Raw genomic sequence first — 24,547 nt, 5'->3', positions numbered from 1 at the left:
CAGTTGGTAGGGAGAGGATCCTTACCCTGCTGCCCTCATCAACTCTAAGGACCTCATTACCCCAACTGGCTCTTGGCAACTGCCCCCCACACAGAAAAGAGTAAAAGTCAACATGCACAGGCAAACATAGGAGCGAGTAGATCCAGGAGATGGAATCTTTCCGTGCCAGCTGTCCCCTGATGACATTCTGAAAGCATCCACATCCATGTGGACCCACAACTAAAAAGAAACCACTCCTTGGTCTTTTTAGCTCACTGAGCCCCAGATTCTCATTTTGCATTAAGCTCGTTTGTAATGGATTTCTCTGACTTGTCATTGAAAATCTCCTGGCTCAGCAGCAGTTGGGACCGTTACTGGATTTGCAAGTGGCAGAAAGTATAGTTTGGAATTGACTTACCTGTACTAGGAAAAGAAGCAAGGAGGATTCGTTGAAGTGGTTAATCTCCTGCCTTTTGTGATTTGGGACCAAGTTGGGGGTCCACCAAAGCGGCCGATTTGGAATACAGTTGGAAAAACAACAGTCTGCTGGAATAGTTGGCTGTTTACTGCAGATTTGAACTGCGTTCTATGCGATGGGGTACATTTTAAGGAAAGCTGGAACATCTGACGACAAACAGAAACATCTAACTCACTTGACCACATCTGTGTGAAACAGACATGTAAGATACATCTGGTTAACACAAGGAGCTTTAGCTAGACCTGTACAAGCAAATGCAAGGACCTGGCAAAATGGGAAGAGAACGTGTGGGTGAGCAGGTTATGGTGGCCCTCGAGTAATCAGCATATCCTTAGCCCCACCATTGCCCTTCTCACTGACCTCTAAGTAAACAATAGTGCCTGTTACAACTCCATTGCTTGCAACCACCTGGAGGTAAGAGTTCTTGTTGGCCTGCACACCTCATCAAGATCTCCCTCTCCACTAGAAGAAAAGGAGAGTCAGGAGAAACCACAATGTTACCGCGCATTTTGCTCAATAACTGAAACTGAAATACCAAGCCTGGATCCAGTGGACCGTATGTTAATGACCTGTTTGGATTTTTACATTTTTTATAGACTCTAAAGTAATCAAATGTGTATTAGCATACTGTTACCAGAAAAACCCTGCTTACTCCTGGCCACCTAAGCTTGTGAATGCCCAGCACCCCACTAGGTTTGTGGACCCCAGAGGTAAACAGCAGGGAGTCACTGTAAAGTGCTCCTCTGCTCCTGGAGTTATCTGTGGATTACCACTCTCCATCAGCTATTGATTTGGTCTTTCTTTTTTACCCTGATAAATTTGCTCATGTGTTTGCTGGTCCAGGTTTCTCTATTTATAATTCAGAGTGCAGGTAAGAGTTCTTGATTTTATGCTGCTAGGGATATAGATCTGTTTTCTTCAAGGTCTTTTCCTAGATCCAGAAGGCTCACTGCAATCCCGGGGGATGTGGGCATGGCTGGTTTATTGGTTTAACTGAAACTTCTTCAAATCACAAAAGGGGGAGGGTTTTATGCTGAAAAGCCCACTAACCTTCCAGGAGTGCTATTTCTGCCTGGGTGCGTCAATCCATCTCCTTACCACACGAACCCCAGCACTCTTCTAAGGGCAACTGGGCAAAAGTCTCGCACTCTCCTATATTATCATTCATATATACTGGACTGTCTTTGTGTGTTTCCTTCCAATAAGTGTTCTGTTTCAGTATGTTCCCATAGTGGAAGGCTAGGGACATCCTTCCAGGAAAAGTAAACACAAAACAGTTGTAACTAAATGGAGCATAAAATTTCCCAGGACCAAAGAAGCCAATAAATCTGGGGATCTCAATGTGAGGCAGAGCATGGAAGGAAGGTGGGCACTAGCGAAGGTGGTTCGCTAGAATGAAGTCTAGGATAACAACGTGGGTTTTTCTCCTATAAACGTTAGAAAAGGCATTTCTTTATAAAAAATGTCACCTCACCATTTTGTGGAGAGCAGCATTTTGAATGGCAAAGAACTGGAAGTCTAGAAGGTGATTTGTGATATTTATCATTCATGATGACTCATGTATGTTGTGGAGAAGGCGGAGATGAATGGAGAAATTAAAGTGTTTTGTAGATCGAATCAATAAGACTTCATAAAGTTTTGAATATAGAGAATTAGGCAGTAGTGGTCATGGGGATTCCTAGCTTGTTTAGGATGAATGCAGGGCCTGAAACAGAGAAGACAGAGAAGAGGAGCCCTGGAATAGCACTAGATGTGGGAACAGGAAAGGAGATCATGAGTTTCATGTATATTGAATTTGAGATGTCCTGGGGATTACTGGCTGGAATTCCAGGCTGGACATGCCAGTTCACTAGCTGTCCATGGGCTTGGATCTCAGAGGAAAGGTCTGAACTGGAGATTTAAAAAAACAAAACAAACAAACAAACAAAAAAGAGTCATCAACATTTAGATGAAAATTGAAGCAAAAGCACAGAACAACAGAAAGCACAGTACTTATTTCTGATTAGATGCAGCTACTGCATGGACCCAACATCCAAATGAAAAGTGGCTCCACATAGAAGATTGTATTTTTTTCCATGTGAAATGGACAGTTAGTACCACCACACAGTACTGGTAGAGAGGTCCCAGCTCCCTTTTATTCACTGCTTTCCTGCAGCAGTATGGCCCAATAGGGGTGCCAGAGCTCCAGCCATTAAATCTTTACTCCAGCCAGTAGGAGGAGAAAGCAGTACAGTTCTCCTCCTATCAAGACCCCTTCTAAGAACTTGCATTTACTGTTTTCATGACCATCAAATGGGCCAGAAGTTACTCACATACTTCACCCTAAGGAAGCTGGGAAATGCTGTGTTTATTCTGAGTTGTCACATACAAAGAGAGTATTTAGGGATTACATTGCTGAGGAAAAGCAGAAAAGCTTATATTGAGGGACATCGAGCAACTTCACCACGGCAAGTGGGAACACCACCAGTAGCAACTTTCAGTGGGCCCTTACTGGTTGCCATCTGTTCTCTCAATTATTTTCATGAACTATGTACTTTGATCTTGACTGCCATCCTTGGAGGTAGATGTGGTATACCATCCTCACTTTGGAGAAGAGAAAAGAGTGATGTTGAGTAACTAGCAAAAAATTCAGGAAGCTCTAAAATCTCCCCTTGAGATTCAGTTTTCAGAATGAGAGCAGATTTGCTTCCCAAATTGACAAATGTGGCTGAATGTGGGGAGGAAAAAAGGCTTTACTAGGTCCTATGATTCCCCTATTACCTTCAGCTGAGCTACTCACGTGCCATGTTCACAAGTAATAAGTACCTATAAAGCAAAGAAAAATGAAAACTAACCCATAAGCAGGAGCAGTTATTACTAGGATTGACAGAGAGCAGCCGAATGTAAGAGAATTTCTTCTCAATATAACACTAGTAACATTTATCTAGAATGGCATTTGGAGATAGGACATCTTGATGAAAAGGACTCAACGTCTCAACACCAATGACAAAAACTTAAGATGTTCTGTTCATCACTATTTCCATCATGGGATTTTTTTTTCCCCACTACCAAGGAATTTCAAATCTCCAAACACTCGAAACTGGAAGGGAGAGGGTACTGGAACAGTGATATTCTGAGAGCTGAGTTTGCTGAAAATTAATGTGGGAGAGAAGAAAGAGGAATCCTGTTTGAGGGTCTGCAAGTTTTCATGTACTACATCAAATAAACATGCCAGGGAAATAGGTAGGAAGGCAGGAAGACCCAGTCCTACAGAGTCCCCTTAAATGAAAGCCTATTACTTTGCAGAAAAGGTTTAAGACCAGACACACCAACCTCCATGCAGATCTGTAAGTGCCAGAGAGGATGGCTCCCAACAAGGACACACAGTCGCATGTTCATCAGCTGGGAGCCACCGGGTCTGGATGGACTTTCTGCACAAATGAGACACAGAAGGATCCAAACGGGAGCCAGAAAGGAAAAACTGTATATACAAAAAGATGACTTGATTTTAAGGATTTGGGTTAGAATAATACCTTTGAACATACCCTTACTCACATATTCACGCCTTTAGAGGCGTGAACATACTCACGCCTTTAGAGGCGTGAGAAGAAAATGTTAAGAAATTGTCATTCTCAAGAAAATACAAGAGGATTTTAACTATGAAATAAAAGCATAAAGTTATAATGAATGGATAAGGTGGAATGAGAGAATGACAGAAATATAACGATCATTTCTGAAGAATTTCTGAGAAAGCAATAGTGAAATATCAGAGTCAGAAGTCCACATGGGTGGGGCGGGGGGAAGATATTCACATTGGGACTGACTTTGGGGAAGTTTATTTAGTTCTAAAAATAATTTTATTTTTATTTTTGTTAGGACACTTTTAATAGGGTATTATGTAATAATATTTTTTTCTATTTTCTAATGAGTCTTCTATTCAAGAAGAGCATATTTCTTTTAGTTTTTTGACTCCTTTCTTATTTGCTTATTGATACCTTTAAAAGTTCTTCCTAAAAATATTGCAAGCTGATTTTTTTGGTCTGAGTAAATGAGCCTTTAAAAATTATTATTATGTCTAGTGGATTGCAATGTTATTTAGGGCAGCTATTAGTTTTGTATATCATGTGCACATATGCAAATATGGTAGTATTTCTTTTTCTAACTTTTTTAAACATATAGGCCCTCATTTTCATGTTGAATTTTTTTTAAGAGATTGAGCACAAGCAGGTGGGAAGGGACAGATTGAGAGAGAAAATCTCAAGTAGGCTCTATGGCCCCCAGAGCTCTATGGTGGAGCTCCACCGTATGCCCCTGAGATTATGACCAGAGCCAAAATAGAGAGTATGATACTTAATCAACTGAGACATCCTGGTCCCTCACACTCAATATTTTTTAATTGATAATATCATCCTTCAGTTCTACAATTTGTTTTTGGAATTTTTACAGTTCATAGAAATTTTCACACATAATAGTATATTTTTTGTAACCTTGCATTATACTCAATATTTTAAATAACCACAGGATCCATATATGACATCTGACATTTTGTCATCAAATTTAGTAATCTGTGATGTTCCTCTCTCTTTGATTATTATTGCTAGTGGTCTATATATTTTAACAGTATTATCAAAGGGCAAATTTTAGTTTCTGTGATCTTTTCTATTTCAGGTTTTTTAAAAAAAATATTCATATTTACTCATAGTTTCCTTCATCAATGGCTCTCTTTTTCTTTCTTCTTTTTTTTTTTTAAGATTTATTTATTTATTCGACACAGGGAGAGATCACAAGTAGGCAGAGAGGCAGGCAGAGAGAGAGGGGGAATCAGGCTCCCTGCTGAACAGAGAGCCTGATGCCGAGCTCTATCCCAGGACCCTGGGATCATGAGATCATGACCTGAGCTGAAGGCAGAGGCTTAACCCACTGAGCCAACGAGGCATCCTCTTTCTTCCTCTCTGAATATCCATCATAACTAGTGTCATTTTGTAGTTTTGATTTGTATTTCCCTAACGATGACTGATCTGGAGCATCTTTACATGTGTTCATTAGTCATTCGTATATCGTCTTTGGAAAAATGTTCTTTCTAGTCCCTTATGCAGTATTAAACTGGGATTTGGCTCTTTGCTGTTGAGTTTTAGATGTTCTCCATATATTCTGGATATTAATCTCCTACCTGACATGTGACTTTGCAAATATTTTCTCCCATTTCCAGGGTTGCTCTAGATAGTTTGAAACTTTGTTGGTCGAATGTATATTTTAAATTGTTACACATTTGTGGTTAAGACTCTTCATATTAATCACTTCTTGGCCTTTTGGCTAAGATCAAGTGTGAAGACTCTTTTTATAAATCTTCATATAAATGCGTACAGTTATTATGTGACAGTAGATTAAACAGCTATATTTTTGGTTTCGGAGGTAAAGTTTAATAATTTATGTTGCCATGTTTTATATATCAAATATTTTTTGTAATTATAATTAAAAATATAAAATATTTATTTACATTTATTTTGATCTAGTTTCTGTATTTATTCCTTCATTGTTTGAAGATTTTCAAGTAGATTTTAGATCTTTGGCTACTCTTTGGAGCACAAATAGTGTCATTTAGAAGCTCAATATTTTCTCCATACAGTCGAAGCCAGACTCAGTTTTTCTTTAGTTCGACTGTAAAGTGATAGAACTTACTCCCTGAGTTTATATAAATAGATGATAAGAGCATAATATTAGGCTCAGTTATTTTTAACTTGACAAGTCCTTCAGCAGAAAAGAATATGTTAAGAATATATTAAGGAATCACAGTTCATAATAAAATCCACTGAGGAATTCATTAGAGCACCTTTCTTTTTCTTCATGATATATACAATTCAGTATCATGATCCAAAAATAAAGTGGGAGAGCTGAGAGTATTTAGCAAGTAAAAATGAGTAAATGGAAAGATAAAATGACTTATGATTGACTAATGTGCATTTGTTATAAAAATCATGAACTACTTCAAACTAGCTTTATAAAACTTAGATTTGGAAACTTTATGTCTTCTATCTGTCATATCATGCGTTTGTATCTCTTCCCTGTAAACGAACAATCTTTTCCATTTAATATGCTGTTCATCAATTTGTTTATTTTTTATTTGCACTTTTAATACAAACTTTAATAATACAATTATGTTTAGGGGAAAAAAAAACAAAACTAAAACAAAACTAAAGCTGGCCCTGCCTGCAGTGGGAGATGTCCCAAGCTGTAATACAATTAGGGTGTAATACAATTTAGGGTGTACAGAATGTCTTTCTCACAGAGTCCACTCCACTTACTGATGAGAATGCCTAAAATTCTGCAATCAGCATGTCCCTGATATTAATACTGCTCATCTTCAGAGATGAACTAGTAAAATTAATTCATCCCAGTTATAATATAAGGCTTAAAATAAATATATTCATATATATATATTATATATACACATATATAATATATGTATATATGTATAATATAATATATTATATATAAATATATATATAATATTATATATAATTTAAATAATATATATTATATATATATATATATATAATTTAAACTGTAATATTTGAACCAAGGTCACACCCTCCCTTATCCCTTGAGCTTATGAAGTGGGGATTCCACTCCAGACTGCTATAGCCATCTGAGACCTCGGGTTTCCCTCTTCCACTGCCCCGAGAGCTTTCTTCTCAAGAAAAGCAGACTTGAGAGTTTCTCTCCTACCCCAGCCACTTGTTACCAAGACTAAATCCTGGACACTGCTATTGAGAGATAGAGTCCTTCTGCTACCCTTTCCCCACACATAAAATACCAGATTTACCTTGAGTGCAAAATACTGAGGATATGGGACCCTGATGATCCTTCTTCTGGATCAGAGAAGGTAGTTCTATGCCAGGAAATGCAAGGCAGGAGGACCTCAAGCTACTGCCACTCTTCCAAGTGCTCAACTTCTAGAGTAGGGAGGATGCCACTTAGAGAGAAGCTCACCATTGTCCCTACTCCCAGCTCCAGAGCCCTGGCTCTGAGATGTTACCTGGGAGGAGAAGCCAACCATAAAGCAGATAGCTCTAACTCTATGCACAAAGGAACCATTGTTTGCAGAAAAGCAAGATGGACTTCAAACCTTAAAGTGTTCTGCAGAACACTGGAGGTTAATACTAAAGGGCAGTTGGGAGGAGATGATGGAGGAGTGAAGACACAACACAGATACTAGGATGGCCCATTTTTAGGAGAGAACTAGGAAGCAAATACCAAACATAAGCCTTAAAATATTTTTTCCCAAAGAGGAAAATTTGATTGGATTAGTTCTCAGATTTATATCCCATTGAGCATTGTTGAAACCACTAAAGATGTTGACCTTCAATTAATAGAAATTAAGATGCTTGTGGTCAAGGCAAGAATGGAAGATGGCCCTAACATATTCCCAAGATGACCACAGGAATATCCACATCTGTGTCTTCCTGCAGAGAAATGTCAGAAACTCAGTGTCAAAGAGGCTGAAAGCACAGCATTCCCTGTGCTCTCTTTTAGGATTTCTATAGCTTAAGGTCTCACATTTAGGTCTTCAATTCATTTTGAGTTTATTTTTGTATATGGTAAAGGAAGGTGGTCGAGTTTCATTCTTCTGTATTTTGCTGTCCAGCGTCCCCAGCACTTTGTTGAAGAGACTGTATTTTTTCCCATTGGGATATTCCTTCCTGTTTTGTCATAATCCAATTGATGATAGGGTTGTGGGTTCATTCCTGGGCTTTTTTTTTTTTTTTAAGATTTTACTTATTTATTTGACAGAGAGAGAGAGATTGCGAGAGAGAACACAAGTAGGAGGAGTGAGCGAGCGAGAGAGAAACAGGCTTCCCACTGAGCAGGGAGCCCGATGTGGGACTTGATCCCAGGACCCTTGGGATCATGACCTGAGCTGAAGGCAGAAGCTTAATGACTGGGTCACCCAGGTGCCCCATGTGTTTTGTGTTCTTTCCATTAATCTATGAGTCTATTTTTGTGCTAGTACCATACTGTTTTGATCACTGGAGATTTGTAATATAATTTGAAGTAGAGAATTAGGATGCCTCCAGCCTTTTTTCTTATCAAGGTTGCTTTGACTCTTCAGGGTCTTTAGTAGTTCCAGACAAATTTACTCTAGTTCTAAGAGGGACTATTTGCTCTAGTTCTATGAAAAATTTTGCTGGTATTTTGATAGGGATTCTATTAAATGTGTAGATTGCTTTGCCTAGTATAAACACTCAAACCAATATTTATTCTTCCAATCCATGAGCATAGAACGTCTTTCCATTTCGTTGTGTCATTTTGAATTTCTTTCATCAGTGTTTTACAGTTTTCAGAGTACAAGTCTTTCACATCTTTAGTTAGGTTTATTCTTAGGTATCTTATTTTGGTATGCATGTAATTGGGATTGATTCCTTAATTTCATTTCTACCTGCATCATGATTAGTGTATAGAAGTGTAACTGATTTCTGTACCTCGATTGTGTATCCTGTGACTTTACTCGTGTATCAGTGATAGCAAGTTTTTGGTGAAGCCTTTCAGATTTTCTGTATAGAGTATCATGTCACCAGCAAATAGTGAAGGTTTTACTTCTTTCTTGTCAATCTGGATGCCTTTTATTGTATGATTGCTGTGGCTATGACTTCCAATACTATGTTAAATAATAGTGATGCAAGTGGACATTCCTGTCTTGTTCCTTGTAAAGGAAAAGCTCTCAGTTTTCCCGCATTAAGGATGATGTTATCTATGTGTTTTTGTTTGTTTGTTTGTTTGTTTTGTTTTTGCTTTTGTATATGGACTTTATTATGTTGACATATCTTCTCTCTAAACCTAGTTTGCTGGGGGTTTTTATCCTGAATAGATGTACATTGTTAAACATTTTTTTCTGCATCTACTGAAATGATCATATGGTTCTTATCCTTTCTTTTATTTGTGTGTTGTATCATGTTGATACAAAAGTCTAGTCCTAGACTTTTTTTTATTGGGAGTTTTTGATTTATCTCCTTTGCTGATAATTGGTCTGTTCAATCAGATTTTCTGTTTCTTCCTGACTCAGTTTTGGTAGCTTATGTTTTTCTAAGAATTTATCCATTTCTTCCAGTTCAATTTGTTGGCATATAGAGTTTCATCAGTCTCTTAAAATTGCTTGTATTTCTTTGTTGTTGGTTGTTATTTCTTCTCTCTCATTTGTGATTTTACATTTTTTTATGTTCTTCCTCCTTTTTTCTTGGTAAGTCTAGCTACAGGTTTATCAGTTTCATTGATTTTTTTTCCCCAAAGAACAAGTTCCTGGTTTCATAGATTTGTCCTACTGTTACTGTATTTTTTAAAATATTTTATTTATTTATTTGACAGGCAGAGATCACAAGTAGGCAGAGAGGCAGGCAGAGAGAGATGAGGAAGCAGGTTCTCCGCTGAGCAGAGAGCCCGATGTGGGGCTCGATCCCAGGACCCTGAGATCATGACCTGAGCCAAAGGCAGAGGATTTAACCACTGAGCCACCCAGGTGCCCCTGTTACTGTATTTTCTATATCATTTATTTTTGCTCTAATTTTTATGTCATTCCTCCTGCTTTAGGTTTCGTTTGTTCTTTCTCTAGCTCCTTTAAGTGCAACGTTAAGTTGTTTATTTGAAGTTTCTCTTGCTTCTTGTGTTAAGCTTCTTTGTAATTTCCTCTTAGAACTGCTTTTGCTGCATCCCAAAGGTTATGGACCATGGTGTTTACATTTTCATTTGTTTCTATACATTTTTAAATTTCTTCTTTGATTTTCTGATTGATTCATTTATTGCTTAGTACTGTGTTGTTTTAACTTCCGTGTATTTTTGGCTTTTCCAAATTTTTTCTTGTTAATTTCTAGTTTCATAACAATGTGGTCAGAAAATCTTCATGATGTGATTTCAGTCTGTTTGTATTTGTTAAGTCTTATTATGTGACAGAATATGTGATATATTATGGAGAATGTTCCATGTGCACTTGAAAAGAATGTGTATTCTGCTGTTTTAGGATGGAGTATTCTGAATATATCTGTCAAGTCCATCTGTTCCACTGTGTCATTCAGAGCTATTGTTTCCTTGTTTATTTTCAGTTTAGATGATCTGTCCATTGCTGTAAATGGGATGCTAAAGTCTCCTACTATTGTTGTATTATCATCAGTGAGTTCCTCTATGTTTTGTTATTAATTGTTCTAAATATTTGGGACCTCTCATGTCTGGGTGCATAAATATTTACAATTGTTAGACCTTCTTGTTGTATCATCTCCTTTAGGACTATACACTGCCTTTGTCTCTTTTTACAGTCTTTGTTTTAAATTCTAGTTGCCCGATGTAAATATTGTTACTCCAGCTTTCCCTTGACATTCCTTTGCAACTTAAGTGTTTTCACTTTCAATCTGAAGGTGTCTTTATGTCTCAAGTGAATTAGGCAGCATATAGATGGGTCTTGTATTTGTATCCATTTTGACACTCTTGTGTCTTTTCACTGGAGCCTTTAGTCCATTTACATTCAAAGTAACTTTTCATAAACATGTATTTATTGTCATTTATTACCTGTTTTGTCATCGTTTGCAGAGATTTTCTCTGATCTTTCCTCTCTTTGTCACTTTTGGCCTCTCCTTTGCACTCAGAGTCCCTTTTAATATTTCTTGTAGGGTGGTATAGTGATCATGAACTCTTTTGGTTTTTGTTTATCTGGGAAAGTCTTTTCCTCTATTCTGAATGTTAGCTTTGCTGGATAGAGTTTTCTTGGCTGCAGATTTTCCTTTTTAACACTTTGAATATATCATGCCATTCCTTTTGGGCTTGCCAAGTTTCTTTTGAAAAATCTCCAGCTTGATGAATGATGAGAGACTGTGGACTCTGAAAAACAAACTGAGGGTTTTGGAGGGGAGGGGAGTGGGGAGCTTGGGTGAGCCTGGTGGTGGGTATTATGGAGGGTACAGATTGCATGGCGCACTGGGGGTGGTGCATAAACAATGAATCTCGAAACAGGGAAAAAAATAAATTTTAATAAAAAAAGGGAGAAAAATCTTCAGCTAGTCTTATGGGCTTTTCCTTATAAGTTAAGGACTCCTTTTTTCTTGCTGCTTTTAAGATATTTTTTCTTTCTCACTATATTTTGCAAATTTAATTACAATATGTCCTAGTATTGGCCCATTAAAAAAAAATGATGGAAGTTTTCTATGATTCCTGGACCTAAATGTCTGCAGATTAGGGACGTTTTCAGCTTCTTTCTTTGAATAAATTTTCTGTCCCCTTTTCTCTGTCTTCTGCTGGGAATCCTACAATATGAAAGTTATTACCTTTGATAGAGTCACTCAGTTCCCTAAGTTTATTCTCATGTTGCATGTCTTCTTTATTTTGTTTAGCTTCATTTTTTCCCATTATTTGTCATCTAGTTTATTAACTCATTCCTCAGCCTCTTTCAGCTTGCTGTTCATTGCATCAAGCCTGTTTCCAACCTCACTTATTGCACTGGGAAAGAACAGTTTTTTGTTTTGTTTTGTTTTGTTTTTGTTTTTGTTTGTTCGTTTGTTTTACAAATGATTCTAGATTAGACACACGTGATTGAAGGACACTAGATTGTTACCTCCCATCATAAACAAAAGTTAAGTAGAAATGCACTGAGAGTCTAAATTTAGAAGTTAAAAATATAAAACTTTTAGAAGAAAATGTGAAGGTAATTCCTCATGACTTTGGATTTCTCAAAGATTTCATAGATATGACACCAAAATTTTGAATAACTAAAGAAAAAATAAGTAAATTGGACTTCATTAAAGATCATAGTCTTACACTCCAAGTGACATCTTCAATAAAGTGAAAGGAAAGCCCAGAGAATGGAAGAAAAGTTTTAAAAATTATATATGTGTTACAAGGTTCTTGCTTCTAGCATGTAGAAAGAACTCTTAGAAGTCAATAAAGATAACCCAATTTAAGAAATAAGTAAATTGCCTGAATATTGTTCCAAGGAATATATGTAAATGACTAATAAGCATATGAGGAGAGGCTTGAGATCATTAGTGATCAGAGAAGTTCAAACCAAACTCACAATAAAATACAACTTCACATACATTAGGATGACTACAATGAAAAAACAAATCAAACAAGTGCTGGTGAAGATTTAGAGGAATCAGACTACTCATACACTGCTGATAGGTATGCAAAATAATTCAGCTACTTTGGAAAACTGGTAGTTTCTCAAACAATTCAACATGGAATTGTCAAATAACCTAGAAAATCACTTTCAAGTATAGACCCAAGATAAATGATAACATATGTCCACATAAAAATGTACACATGAATGTTTACAGCAGCATTAGCTTTAATATTGCACAGTGGAAACTAATTTTCCATCAATGAATAAATGTTAAACAATGTAGTATATCTGTACAAAGAAATGTTATTTTCCTATCAAAACGAAGTATTGATACATGCTAAAATGTGGAAGAAACCTTGAAAACATACTAAGTGAAAGAATCCAATCAAAAGAGACCACATGTTATATGAATCCTTTCAAACAAAATGTATGGAATAGAGATATCTATAGAGACAGAATGTAGATTAGTGGTTGTTTAGGGTTGCAGTGGGTTGGGGGTAGGAAAGCAATAGATAAAGACTGTAGTTTTTCTTTTTGAAGTGATAAAAATCTAGAGTTGACTGTGGAGATGGTTTCAAATGTCTGTGAATATATTAAATCCATTGAATTATGTACTTTAAGTGGGTGAATTATATGATATGTGAATTGCATCTCAAATGCTGTTTTTAAAAAGCAATTTATACAAGGAAATAGTCACTCATAAAACTTTTAAACTCAGCATAAATAAATAATATGGGAATAGAAACTAGATGGATATCCGGGTAGGGAAGGGTATCAATGACTAAGAGTATTAAAAGTAATACTTGGAAAGTACACTTAAAGAAGAAAACATTCCAGGAAAGGTTTTTAGGAAAAAGTCATTTTTCTCAAATAAGTCTAGGCAAGTGGCATTATATCACAGCCACTTAACAATCTATAATGTCTTATACGAGTATTAGTGTTTCTAAGAAACCTCAAATCAGGAAATCAGAATTTTCAACTAAAACCTTCTTTGTGATGGGCTAAAGATGGCCACAGATGTTTTACTAATTCTTTCACTAAGAGATGGAATCTAATTCCCCTCTCTCAGTTTGGATTGGCCTTAGCGACAAGTTTGATTAATGAAATGTCACAGAATGATAGAATCTGGGGCTACCTCAAAAGAAAGTTTACAACTTCCACACTTAAAATAACTTTCCAGGGATCCCTGAGATGTAAGTCCAATAACCCCAATGTGAAGAGGACACATGTAGGTACTCAAGTAACATAGTCACTACTGAAACCAACTTTCGGGCTCTCCACGCTAGGTGGTCAGGCATCTGAATGAAGCTGACTTGGGGACTGCACACTATTCCATCTGATAGCTTCAAATTACAGAGTGACTTCAGATGGCAACATATGGAGCAGAGGAATCAGCCTGCTGATCCCTACCCAAATGCCTCACCCATAAAATCCTATATATAACAAAATGATTGTTTTCAGTCACTACAATTTGCTGTACTTTTTCTCAGAGAATACGTAATAAAAGACCTCTTTTTCTTCCATCCTAATGAAACCTACCAGCCTTCCCTCAAATATTAGCATTCCACAAAACAAAGTTTGGGAAGCAGTCCATTTTGGAAATATTTTCTGACCCACTCCTTCCTTCCTTCCTTCCTTCCTTCCTTCCTTCCTTCCTTCCTTCCTTCTTTCTTTCTTTTTTTTTCTGTTTATATCACAACACAATATTATTTCCAGTTATGCTTTATAAAATTGAATACGAAGATAGAATTTATAAAATATTCAGACTTTGTTCCTAATAGTTTAAAATACGTTAGTGAGATCTAATAAACAACACTGTATTTTCCTTGATTTTCACCTGAAGCTATCTGTTGAACAATGGAATGGCTACCAAACAAGTATCTAGATAGAACCGTTAGAGAGCAGCATGACAAATATGGTCATAATACAGGTGCTTACACTTAATTCACTTAAATTTAAAACGAATATCAGTACCTGAATATGAAGGTTGACATCTCCTTCCACTTAATTTCTTTCAAAACAATCTGTCTAGAGGAACAATTAACTAATTCCATCTTCAAGGGTTACTTAAATATAAATGCAACAATTGGAAAATACATGTGAAATAACATTGCTTTTATGGGAAAACCCAGGAGGAACAAAAGGCCATCATAATACAGTTAAATTTTCATAATGAGTTTTTGGGAAGCGGAAATGCATCTATTTGTATTGATAAATATAATGTACAAGAAAATAAAGAAAAAGAAAAAAGTGAATGACACAATCTCAGTATTTGGAGAAAGCTGATGTTAACCTAGTCTATATATCTTACTCTTTTTTTTTTTTTCTGTATGGTATTTTTAAAGGGAGATTATACTCAACATACTGTCTCAAGATTGTATATTTTACTTAGCTCTGAATTTCAGGTCATAGCAACTGCTATTAATAGAAACATTATTTTTAAAAATCAAATCATATACAACAATGCTCTAGCATGGTTTATCTTCTAATTATTATCAGTGAACAGTTTTTTTTCCTGAATATTGCTATTGCTAAAGGATGGCATTGAACAATTTTGAGCGTTTTGAGTATGGATATTTGCTTATTTTTGCAAAGGTATGTATTAACTTATTCATAGAACTTTCCTATACAAAGGATAGGTATATTCTGATAAAATAAACTTTTTATAGTCAATATCTCTACACTTTTCTTGTTTTAATTTTAGTTATCAGAAAAGTTTCTTTTACCTCTAGACTTACATGATAATGTGTCAATTTTATATTAATATTATAACTTTGCTTCTTATCAATTTTTTTATTGTGGTAAAATATACATAAAAAATTCACATCTTAACCATTGTTAAGTGTATAGTTTAATGACATTAAGTGTATCTACATTGTTGTGCAACTGTTGAGTTTGGCCAGAACATACTGAGGTAGTAAATGGAAAGATTACTCCAGAAGCATCAGTAGGAGAAATGAGAAGGTATAGGGACCAGTCGCTCTAGTGGCAACAGGTTCTGAGCCAGGCTCTGCCTCCATCTTTATTGTGAATGTTATTAATACAATGGAATAAGAAAGAAAAGAAAGAATGTGAAGTTATAATAATCAAGACATTGGCATAAGGATTATTGTGTAAATAGAACAAGCTGTGCCTATGACCTCCAAAAACAAATGTTTCTCCTAAGTCAAAAATTCACTCCCTGGATGAGTGCATTAATCCATAAGGAGGATTTGGCTGTTTTCAGCCCAGAAACCTTAAAGGGGGCCCAATTTTCTGGACATTCTTTCTTTGCCTTTCAACTAGTCTCATCCAGGGAAGCATATGTTTATTAAATCTTACCTAGCCAGACACTATGAATTCCCACATGCAACCATCACCACCACCCATCTCCAGAACATTTTTTTCATCTTGCAAACCTAAAATTCTATATCCATTAAATAATAGCTCTCCATTTCTCCCTCTCCCCAAACTCTGGCATTCATCATTCTGCTTTCTATCTCTGATTTTGAACTCTTTTTAGGTACTCCTGTAAGTGGAGTCACACAATATTTGCCTTTTTGTGGCTGCCTTATTTCACTCAGAATATAATCATCAGATGTCATTCATAATGTAGTATCAGAACTCCTTCCCTCTTGTGGCTGAATTCAACTTCCATTGTATATAAATATCACACTTTGCTTATCCATTAATTTGATACTTGGGTTGCCTCCATCTTTTAGCAATTGTTTTAAGTAATATTGCTGTAACAAGCTTTGGCTACTAACTCTTGGAAACAAGGAATTCAATTCTTTAGGGTATATATCCAGAACTCAAATTGTTGGATCATTTTACTTTTAATTGTTGGACCCAAATTATTGGACCATTACTTTTAATTTTTTGAGAAGACACCATTTTGCTTTTCACAGTGGATAAGCCATTTGACATTCCTAACAAAAGTATACAAGTGTTCCAATGTCTCTACACTTTTACCAACACATGTTATTTTTTGGTTTTAATGATTATTTTTTGGTTTTGATGATTAATTGATAGGAGCTATCTCAATGAGTGTGAAATAGTATCTTGGTGTGGCTTTGATTTACATTTCCCTGATGGTTAGTGGTGTTGAGGTTGTTTTCTTGTTCACTGACCATTTATATATTTTCTTTGGAGAAATGTCAATTCGATTCCTTTGCCCATCTTTGAATCATGTTGTTTGTGTTTTGTTGTTGAATATAAAGAGATATCTGTGTGTTCTGAGTATCAGAATATATAATTTGCAAATATTTTCTCACATTCTGTAAGTTCTTTCTGGTGAAAGTATCCTTTGATGAGTTTTTTATATAAAGTTTTCTTAAGTCCAATTTGTCTATTTTTAATTTATTGCCTGTATTTTGGGGGCTATATTCAATGAATCACTGTGAACTTCAATGCCATGAAGCTTTTTCCCTATGTTTTCTTCTATGGATTTTATAGTTTTACTTGCTATGTTTAGATCTTTGAATAATTTTGTGTTAGTTTTTATATGCTGTTTTAGGTAAAAGTCCAACTTTATTCTTTTGCATGTGGATATGAAGCTTTCCTGCTACCACACGTTGAAAAGATTGAAATTTTTCTACTTAATGTCTTGACATCCTTGTCAAAAATCATTTGGCCATATTTGTAATGGTTACTTTCTATTCTCTTCTCTTGGTTTATATGTTTGTCTTTATGCCAGTACCACATTTTTTTGATTACTATAGCTTTGTAGTAAGTTTTGAAATCAGGAAGTATGGGCTCTCCAGCTTTGTTCTCTTCTTTTATTATATTTTTTGGCTAATTAGGGTCCCTAGAGAGTCTATATCAATTTAAGGATGGATTCTTTTTTTTTTTTTTTAATGCAAAGTCATTGTTAGGGTTTTGGTGGGTACTGCTTTGAATCTCTAGAAAAAATTGATGGTATGGATATCTTAACAGTATTGAGTCTTCCAATTTGTGAACATGGATTTCTTTCTATTTATTTGTGTCTTCTTATTATTTTTCAAGAATATTTTGTAACTTATATTGTACAAGACTTTCACCTCCTGGGTAAACTAATTCCTAAGATTTTTAAAATGCTATTCAAATGGAGCTGTTTTTGCTTTTATTTTTATTTTTTCAGATTGTTTATTGTTTGTGTGTAGAAATGCAACTGATTTTTGTGGGTTGACTGAATTTTTCTACTTTGATGTATTTTTTTAGTAGTATTTCTAACAGGTTATTTTGTGTGCATGTGGAATCTTTAGATTTCTCTGCATTTAATATTGTGCTAACTGTGAATAGAAATAATTTTACTTCTTCCTTTCCAATTTGGATGCATTTTTTTTTTCTTGCCCAATTGCTATGGTTAGGGCATCCTTTGCTTTATTCAATAGAAGTGGTGAAAGCAAGAATCTTTGACTTGTTCCTGACCTTAGAGGAAAAGCTTTCATTCTTTTACTGATTATTTATTCTTTGTTTCATATTCTTTTGTTGCAATTGCCTCATTGTTTTGAGCTAGTTTCTTTCTATTCTTTGATGGTCATTTCCATTTTAAAATAGTCTTGAATTTTGTCAAATGTTTATTCTACATCATTTGAGTTGATCATATTTTTTTCTTTACTCTATTAATGTAGTATATTATATTGATAAATTTTTCATGTGTTGAATAATCCTTGAATTCCAGAAACAAGTCCCATTTGGTCATGGTGTGTAATCCTTTTAATATGCCACTGAATTATGTTTGGTATTATTTTGCTGAGGATTTTTACATCCGTATTCATAAGTGATATTGGTTTGTAGTTTGTTTCTTTATTTCTTATATTATCTTTGTCCTAGTTTTGCTATTGAGATAATGCTGGCCTCGTGGAATGAGTTTAAAGCATATGCAAACAATGAATCATGAAACACTACATCAAAACTTAGTGAAGCACTGTATGGTGACTAACAATATAATAACATAAGAAAAATAAGAAAAAATGTAAAAAAAATAAAAATTAAAAAGAACGAGAGAAGTGTTAGTGTTGGGTCTTCTTTACATATTAGGTAGCATTCACTTGTGAAGGTGTCAGGTCCAGCCTTTTGGTGGTGGTGGTAGTATTTTGTTTGTTTGTTTGTTTGTTTGTTTTGTTTTGTTTTGGTCAGGAAAGTTTAGATTATTGATACAATCCCTTAGTAGTTATGGGTATCTTGAAGTTCTCTCATCTTCATGATTCAATCTTTTTTAAAGATTTTATTTATTTGAGAGAGAAAGAGAGAGAGAACACTAGCATGAAGAAGAAGAAGACTCCCCACTGAGCAGGGGTTCAACCCCAGGACCCTGAGATGATGTAAGCATGATGAAGGCAACCACTTGGCCAACTGAGTTGTCCAGAAACCTCTTCATTTTATCCATTCTGTGAGGTGGTGTCTCATTGTGGTTTTGATTTGTATTTCCCTGATGCTGAGTGATGTGCATTTCCTCATGTGTCTATTAGTGCAAATATCTCTTCTTTGGAGAAATGTCTATTCATGTCTTCTGCTCATTTCTTGACTGGATTTTGTTTTTTTGGGTGTTGAGTTTGATAAGTTCTTTATAGATTTGGGATACTAAGACTTAATCTCATATGTCGTTTGCAAATGTCTTCTCCCATTCCATAGGTTGTCTTTTAGTTTTGTTGATTGTTTTTTTTTTTTTTTTTGGCTATTCAAAAACTGTTTGTCTTGATGAGGTCCCAGTAATTCAGTTCTGCTTTTGTTTCCCTTGCCTTTAGAGACATGTCTATCAAGAAGTTGCTGTGGCAAAGTTCAAAGAGGCTGCTGCATTCTTGTGTTCTCCTTTAAGATTTTGATGGATTTTGCTCTCACCTTTAGATCTTTCACCCATTTTGAGTTTATTTTTAAAGTACTTTCTAATTTTCCTTGGAATTTCTCTTTTAGTCCGCTAGTTGATTAAACATGTTTTGTTAATTCCTACAAATTTGTTAATTTTCCAGTCCTTATTATTGATTTCTGATTTCATCCCATTGTAGTTGGAGAAGATAGTTTGTATGATATCTATTTTTTTAAAATCTATTGAAATATAATTGATACATATAACATAAGATATACCCTGGAGAATGTCTTAAGTGCACTTGAGAAGAATACATATTCTGTTTTTATAGGCTATACCTTTGTTTTTAATAAAAGCACTTAATTAAAAATTTAATCCATTATTTTGTTAGTAAACATCTTTTTTCTACATAATTTTCAGTTTCAACAATAACATTTTAAAAGGACAACTTTTATACATTTAATTTTTTTAAAGGGTAAATAATCTGTATTGAATTGTAAACAAAAATGAGGTACTTGCTGCAGACCCATTTCCTGAGGGTGTTCATTTCTTTTATACTTCCACTTTCTGGCCCACCACCCTAACTACTGCCTATTAGAAATGGCTCCATAGTTGACTGCTCTATGTTCCTAAAGCTATTACAGAAAAAGATAAATATATTTTTCTTTACTTTTTTTTTCCCTTCTAAGATCCAATGCAAAAAAATAGATAGCAAATATTTTTTCTCTCGGCTATTTAACCTATCTCAGATAGACTGACTGATGCTAGAAATATATATCTCTGGCTAGTTCATGTGTCCAATTAAAAAATGCCTTTACTTATTGAGTTATAAGGGTGAATATTATAAATATAACTGAAAGTTGTGTCATTTGAACCAATATATTATCGATTTGTAAATATGCTATGGGTTTTATGAATTATACTATTTGTTTATAATACACATAATAAAATTTATGAATATTAGTAGAGATAATTTCTTATAATACCTAGATGTTCTACAGACTTGTTTATATTTAAGTGATACATATTATATTAAAGTCTTTCGTTACATTTTTTTTTGAAAAACATGTGAAATGTCATATTTTCTCTTTGTGCCTTTGTTTTCATGATGAAATTTATCCACCAACAACCAAATAATTTTGTCTTGCCTATTTTTCTAAATTTTATTTGGCTTGAAGAATATTATTACAATTATACTACTTTATTATTGTTATTCTTATTATGTGAATGATGTAGCTTTGATTTTCATATATTTGAGGAGTGATTTTATATAACTTTGCTCTAGGTAAGAATCTCTTAAATATGTGTTTGAATTGTGTTATCTTTAAAAATCAAAAAAATACTTTCTCCTTCTTTAAAAAAAAAGATAAAACTTACATGATCTCTCAATAGATGCAGAAAAAACATTTTATCAAAATATGACATCTTTTCATGATAAAAACCCTAAGCAAATTGGGTATAGAAGTAATATACCTCAACATATTAAAGGCCATATGCGAAAAGCACAGCTAATATTATAGTCAAAGGTAAAAGTTTGAAAGCTTACTCTCTAAGATCAGGAAAAGGCAAGGGTGCTCCCTCTAACTGCTACTATTCAATGTATTAGTAGCAGTCTTAACCAAAACAATTGGGGAAAAAAAAACAAACCTTCTAAATCAGAAAGAAAAAAGTAAAATTTTCTCTGTTTGCAGATAATATAATTTTCTATATGAAAACCTTAAATATTTAGACAAAAAATAGTTGTAACTAATCTCTAATCTGTGAATTCAAGAAAGTTCTGAGATACACAATCAACATATAGAAATCAATGACTACATGTCAGTTTTATATTAACAAAAACTATCTGAAAAGCAAATGAAATTATTCCTTTTAGAATATCACCAATGCCATAAAATACTTAGGAATCAATTTAACTAAGGGGATGAAAGCTCTGTTTCCTGAAAACTATAAGACTTTGGTTAAAGAATTGAAGAAAATACAAATAAATGGAAAGTTATTCTGTCCTCATGAATCAGAATAATTAATATTGTTAAATGTGCATAATACCTACAACCACTTATAGATGCAATACAATTCCCTTCAAAATTCCAATAATATTTTTTAAGAAATAGAAAAACAACCCTATAATTTATATGGAGACACAAAAGAGCCTGAACAGCCAAAGCAATATTGAGAAAGAGGAACAAAGCTGAAGGTATCATACTTAATAATTTCAAACTATATTACAAAGATATAATAATCAAAATAGTATGACTCTCGAATAAAAAATAGACACTTAGAACAACTGAATAGAATTGAGAACGCACAAATAGGTTTTCTCATATATGACCAACTAATACTTGACAAGAGAAACAAGAACACTCAATGGAGAAAGGATAATTTCCTCAGTTAATAGTGTTGAGCAAATAAGATATTCACATGCAAAAGGAGATTGGACCTATCTTATATCACCCACAAGCATGAACTGGAAATGAATTAAGGACTTAAATGTAAGGTTAGAAAGCATGGAACACTTAGAAGAGAATAGGGGAGAACTTTACATTTGTCTTGTCAATAATTTTCCTTTTTTTGGACATGACACCAAAAGTACAATCAACAAAAGCAAAATTAAAAAGTGCATCTACATGAAACTAAAAGCTTCCTGCAGAACACTAGAAACAATCAGTAAAATGAGACAAACATACAGAATAAAAGAAAATATTTGCAATCCCACCTCCCTCATAAGGAGTAAATATCCAAAAATATATAAGACTCATACAACTCATGGCAATAAAACAAATAATATAATAATACAATGATACAAATAAATAAATAATACAATGAAAAGCTGATAAAGAACCTGAATAGACATTTTTCCAAAGAAGATGTACAAATGGCCGTGAAGTAAATGAAAATTAGGGACATCAACATCACTAATTATCAGAGAAATTCAAAACAAGACTAAAATATTACTTCACACCTGTTAGAGTGGGTATCATCAAGAGGACAAAAGATAACAACTGTTGGCAAGGATGGGGTGAAAAGAGAACCCTCATGCACTGTTGGTAGGAATGTTAAGTTGGTTCAGCCACTATGGAGAACAGTGTGAAAGTTCCTTGAACAATTAAAAATGAAACTACAATATGATTCAGCATTCCTACTTCTGGGTAAAAGAAATAGAATCAGCATCTTGAAGAGGTATTTGAATTCCCATGTTTATTGCAGCATTATTCACAATAGCCAAGATAGTCAAGCAACCTAAATGTCTACCTGTAGATAATGGATAGATAATTGTGATTTTACATATATATATAATTCAAACATGAGAAAGAAGGAAATCTTGCCATTTGCAACTACATCAATAGATTTTTAAGGCATTATGCTAAGTAAGTTAGGTCTAAAATAGAAGAACAATACTGTGTGAATTCACCAACGTGTGGAAATCTAAAAAAGGCTGAACTCAGAAAAACAGAGAATAATGGTGGTTGCCAGTGGCTGGTGTTGGGGGAAATGGGGAGATGTTGGTCAAAGAGTGAAAATTTCCAGTAATATGAACAAGTTCTGTGGATTTAATGTACAACATGGTGACTATAGTTAACAAAACTGTATTATATACTTGAAATTTTTTAAGAGAGTAGATCTTAAATGTTATCATCACAAAAAAGAAATAATAATTTGTGAGGTGATAAAGTTGTCAACTAACCTTACTTTGGTAATCATTTTGTAATACTTAAGTGAATCAGATCATCATGGCATACATCTTAAATTTATTTCAGTTGTATGGCAATAAACTTGGAAAAAAAGTCTGTAAATTTTGGGATACTGTTTATTTTACAGTAGCAATTCAAATTTTCAAAAACTAATATTTTCCTTTGAAATTTAAACTTTTATCATTGTCAGCAAATATTGCTGGTTGTTTCTCTGGAAATTATAGTCTCATGCTATATTTTCAGGAAAATAAATTTTAAATATCCAAATCTGAATAACCTAACTTTAATGCCTTTGTTATTTCAATGAGAAATGTCATTCTATGGAAGAATCACATGTTTTAGCGGGCAACTCAATCTACATGTGCTTTTCATTGAGATAAGAATTGTGCCACAGAAGTGTTTTATCTGTACTCCCATTTTGTTACAACAAATATATAAAAAGCATATTCACCCAGGGATAATTAAAAAAAAAAAAAGAACTTTTATTGCTTTAACAACATCAATGTAATTCTTTTAAAATTTTTATTTAAACTCTAGCTTGTTAACATATATGGTGCAATATTAAGTTTCAGGGGTAGAATTTGGTAATAATTTATCACTTTCCTAAAATAGCCGGTGCTCATCACAAGTGCCCTCTTGATCGCCTTCAGCTATTTCTCCAATCTTCCCACCCACCTCCCCTGTGATAACCATCAGATTGTTCTCTAGTTAAGAGTCCATCAAAAAGGATGAATACCCAACTTTTGTAGAAACATGGATGGGACTGGAAAAGATTATGCTGAGTGAAATAAGTCAAGCAGAGAGAGTCAATTATCATATGGTTTCACTTAATTTGTGGAGCATAACAAATAGCATGGAGGACATGGGGAGTTAGAGAGAAGGGGGTTGGGGTAAATTGGAAGGGGAGGTGAATCATGAGAGACTATGGACTCTGAAAAGCAATCTGAGGGATTTGAAGTGGTGGGGGGGTGGGAGGTTGGGGTACCAGGTGGTGGGTATTATAGAGGGCATGGATTGCATGGAGCACTGGGTGTGGTGAAAAAATCATGAATACTGTTATGCTGACAAGATAAATTTAATTAAAAAAATTTTAAAAAAAGAGTCTGTTTCTTAGTTTGCCTCTCTCATCTTTTTTCTCTTCCCTATTTCTTTTGTTTCTTATATTCCACATATGAGTGAAATAAATACACACACATATTTAAGCAAACCTCAACCAGTTGGAGCAGAGCCCTAGCTATATTCAGTACTTTTGATTTACAAACCCCTTTAAGGAGTTTTTCTTCATGTTTCAGGAGTTGAACGATAAATGTTCATGTGTTCAGAAGCAATATAGACTTTATAGTATATTCTGTATATGCTTGAGCACAATAGAAGAATGGCCACAGGGACAAGCAAAAAGCTACAAAATTGGAGAGGCGGGCAGTTGGAAGTTTGCATCAGTTGAGAAACTTGTAGCACAATATATTTTTAATCTATTGCCTGGCCTTTTTTCTCACACTTGAAATAATCCAAAACCTCAGTAAATACATTTTAATATGTAAACTATAATAAGCAGAAAT

The sequence above is a fragment of the Mustela putorius genome, unplaced genomic scaffold (assembly GCF_011764305.1).
Source record: "Mustela putorius furo isolate JIRA1106 unplaced genomic scaffold, ASM1176430v1.1 tig00003845_pilon_pilon_pilon, whole genome shotgun sequence".
Classification (NCBI taxonomy): Eukaryota; Metazoa; Chordata; class Mammalia; order Carnivora; family Mustelidae; genus Mustela; species Mustela putorius.
Note: the sequence above shows the minus strand (reverse complement) of the source record.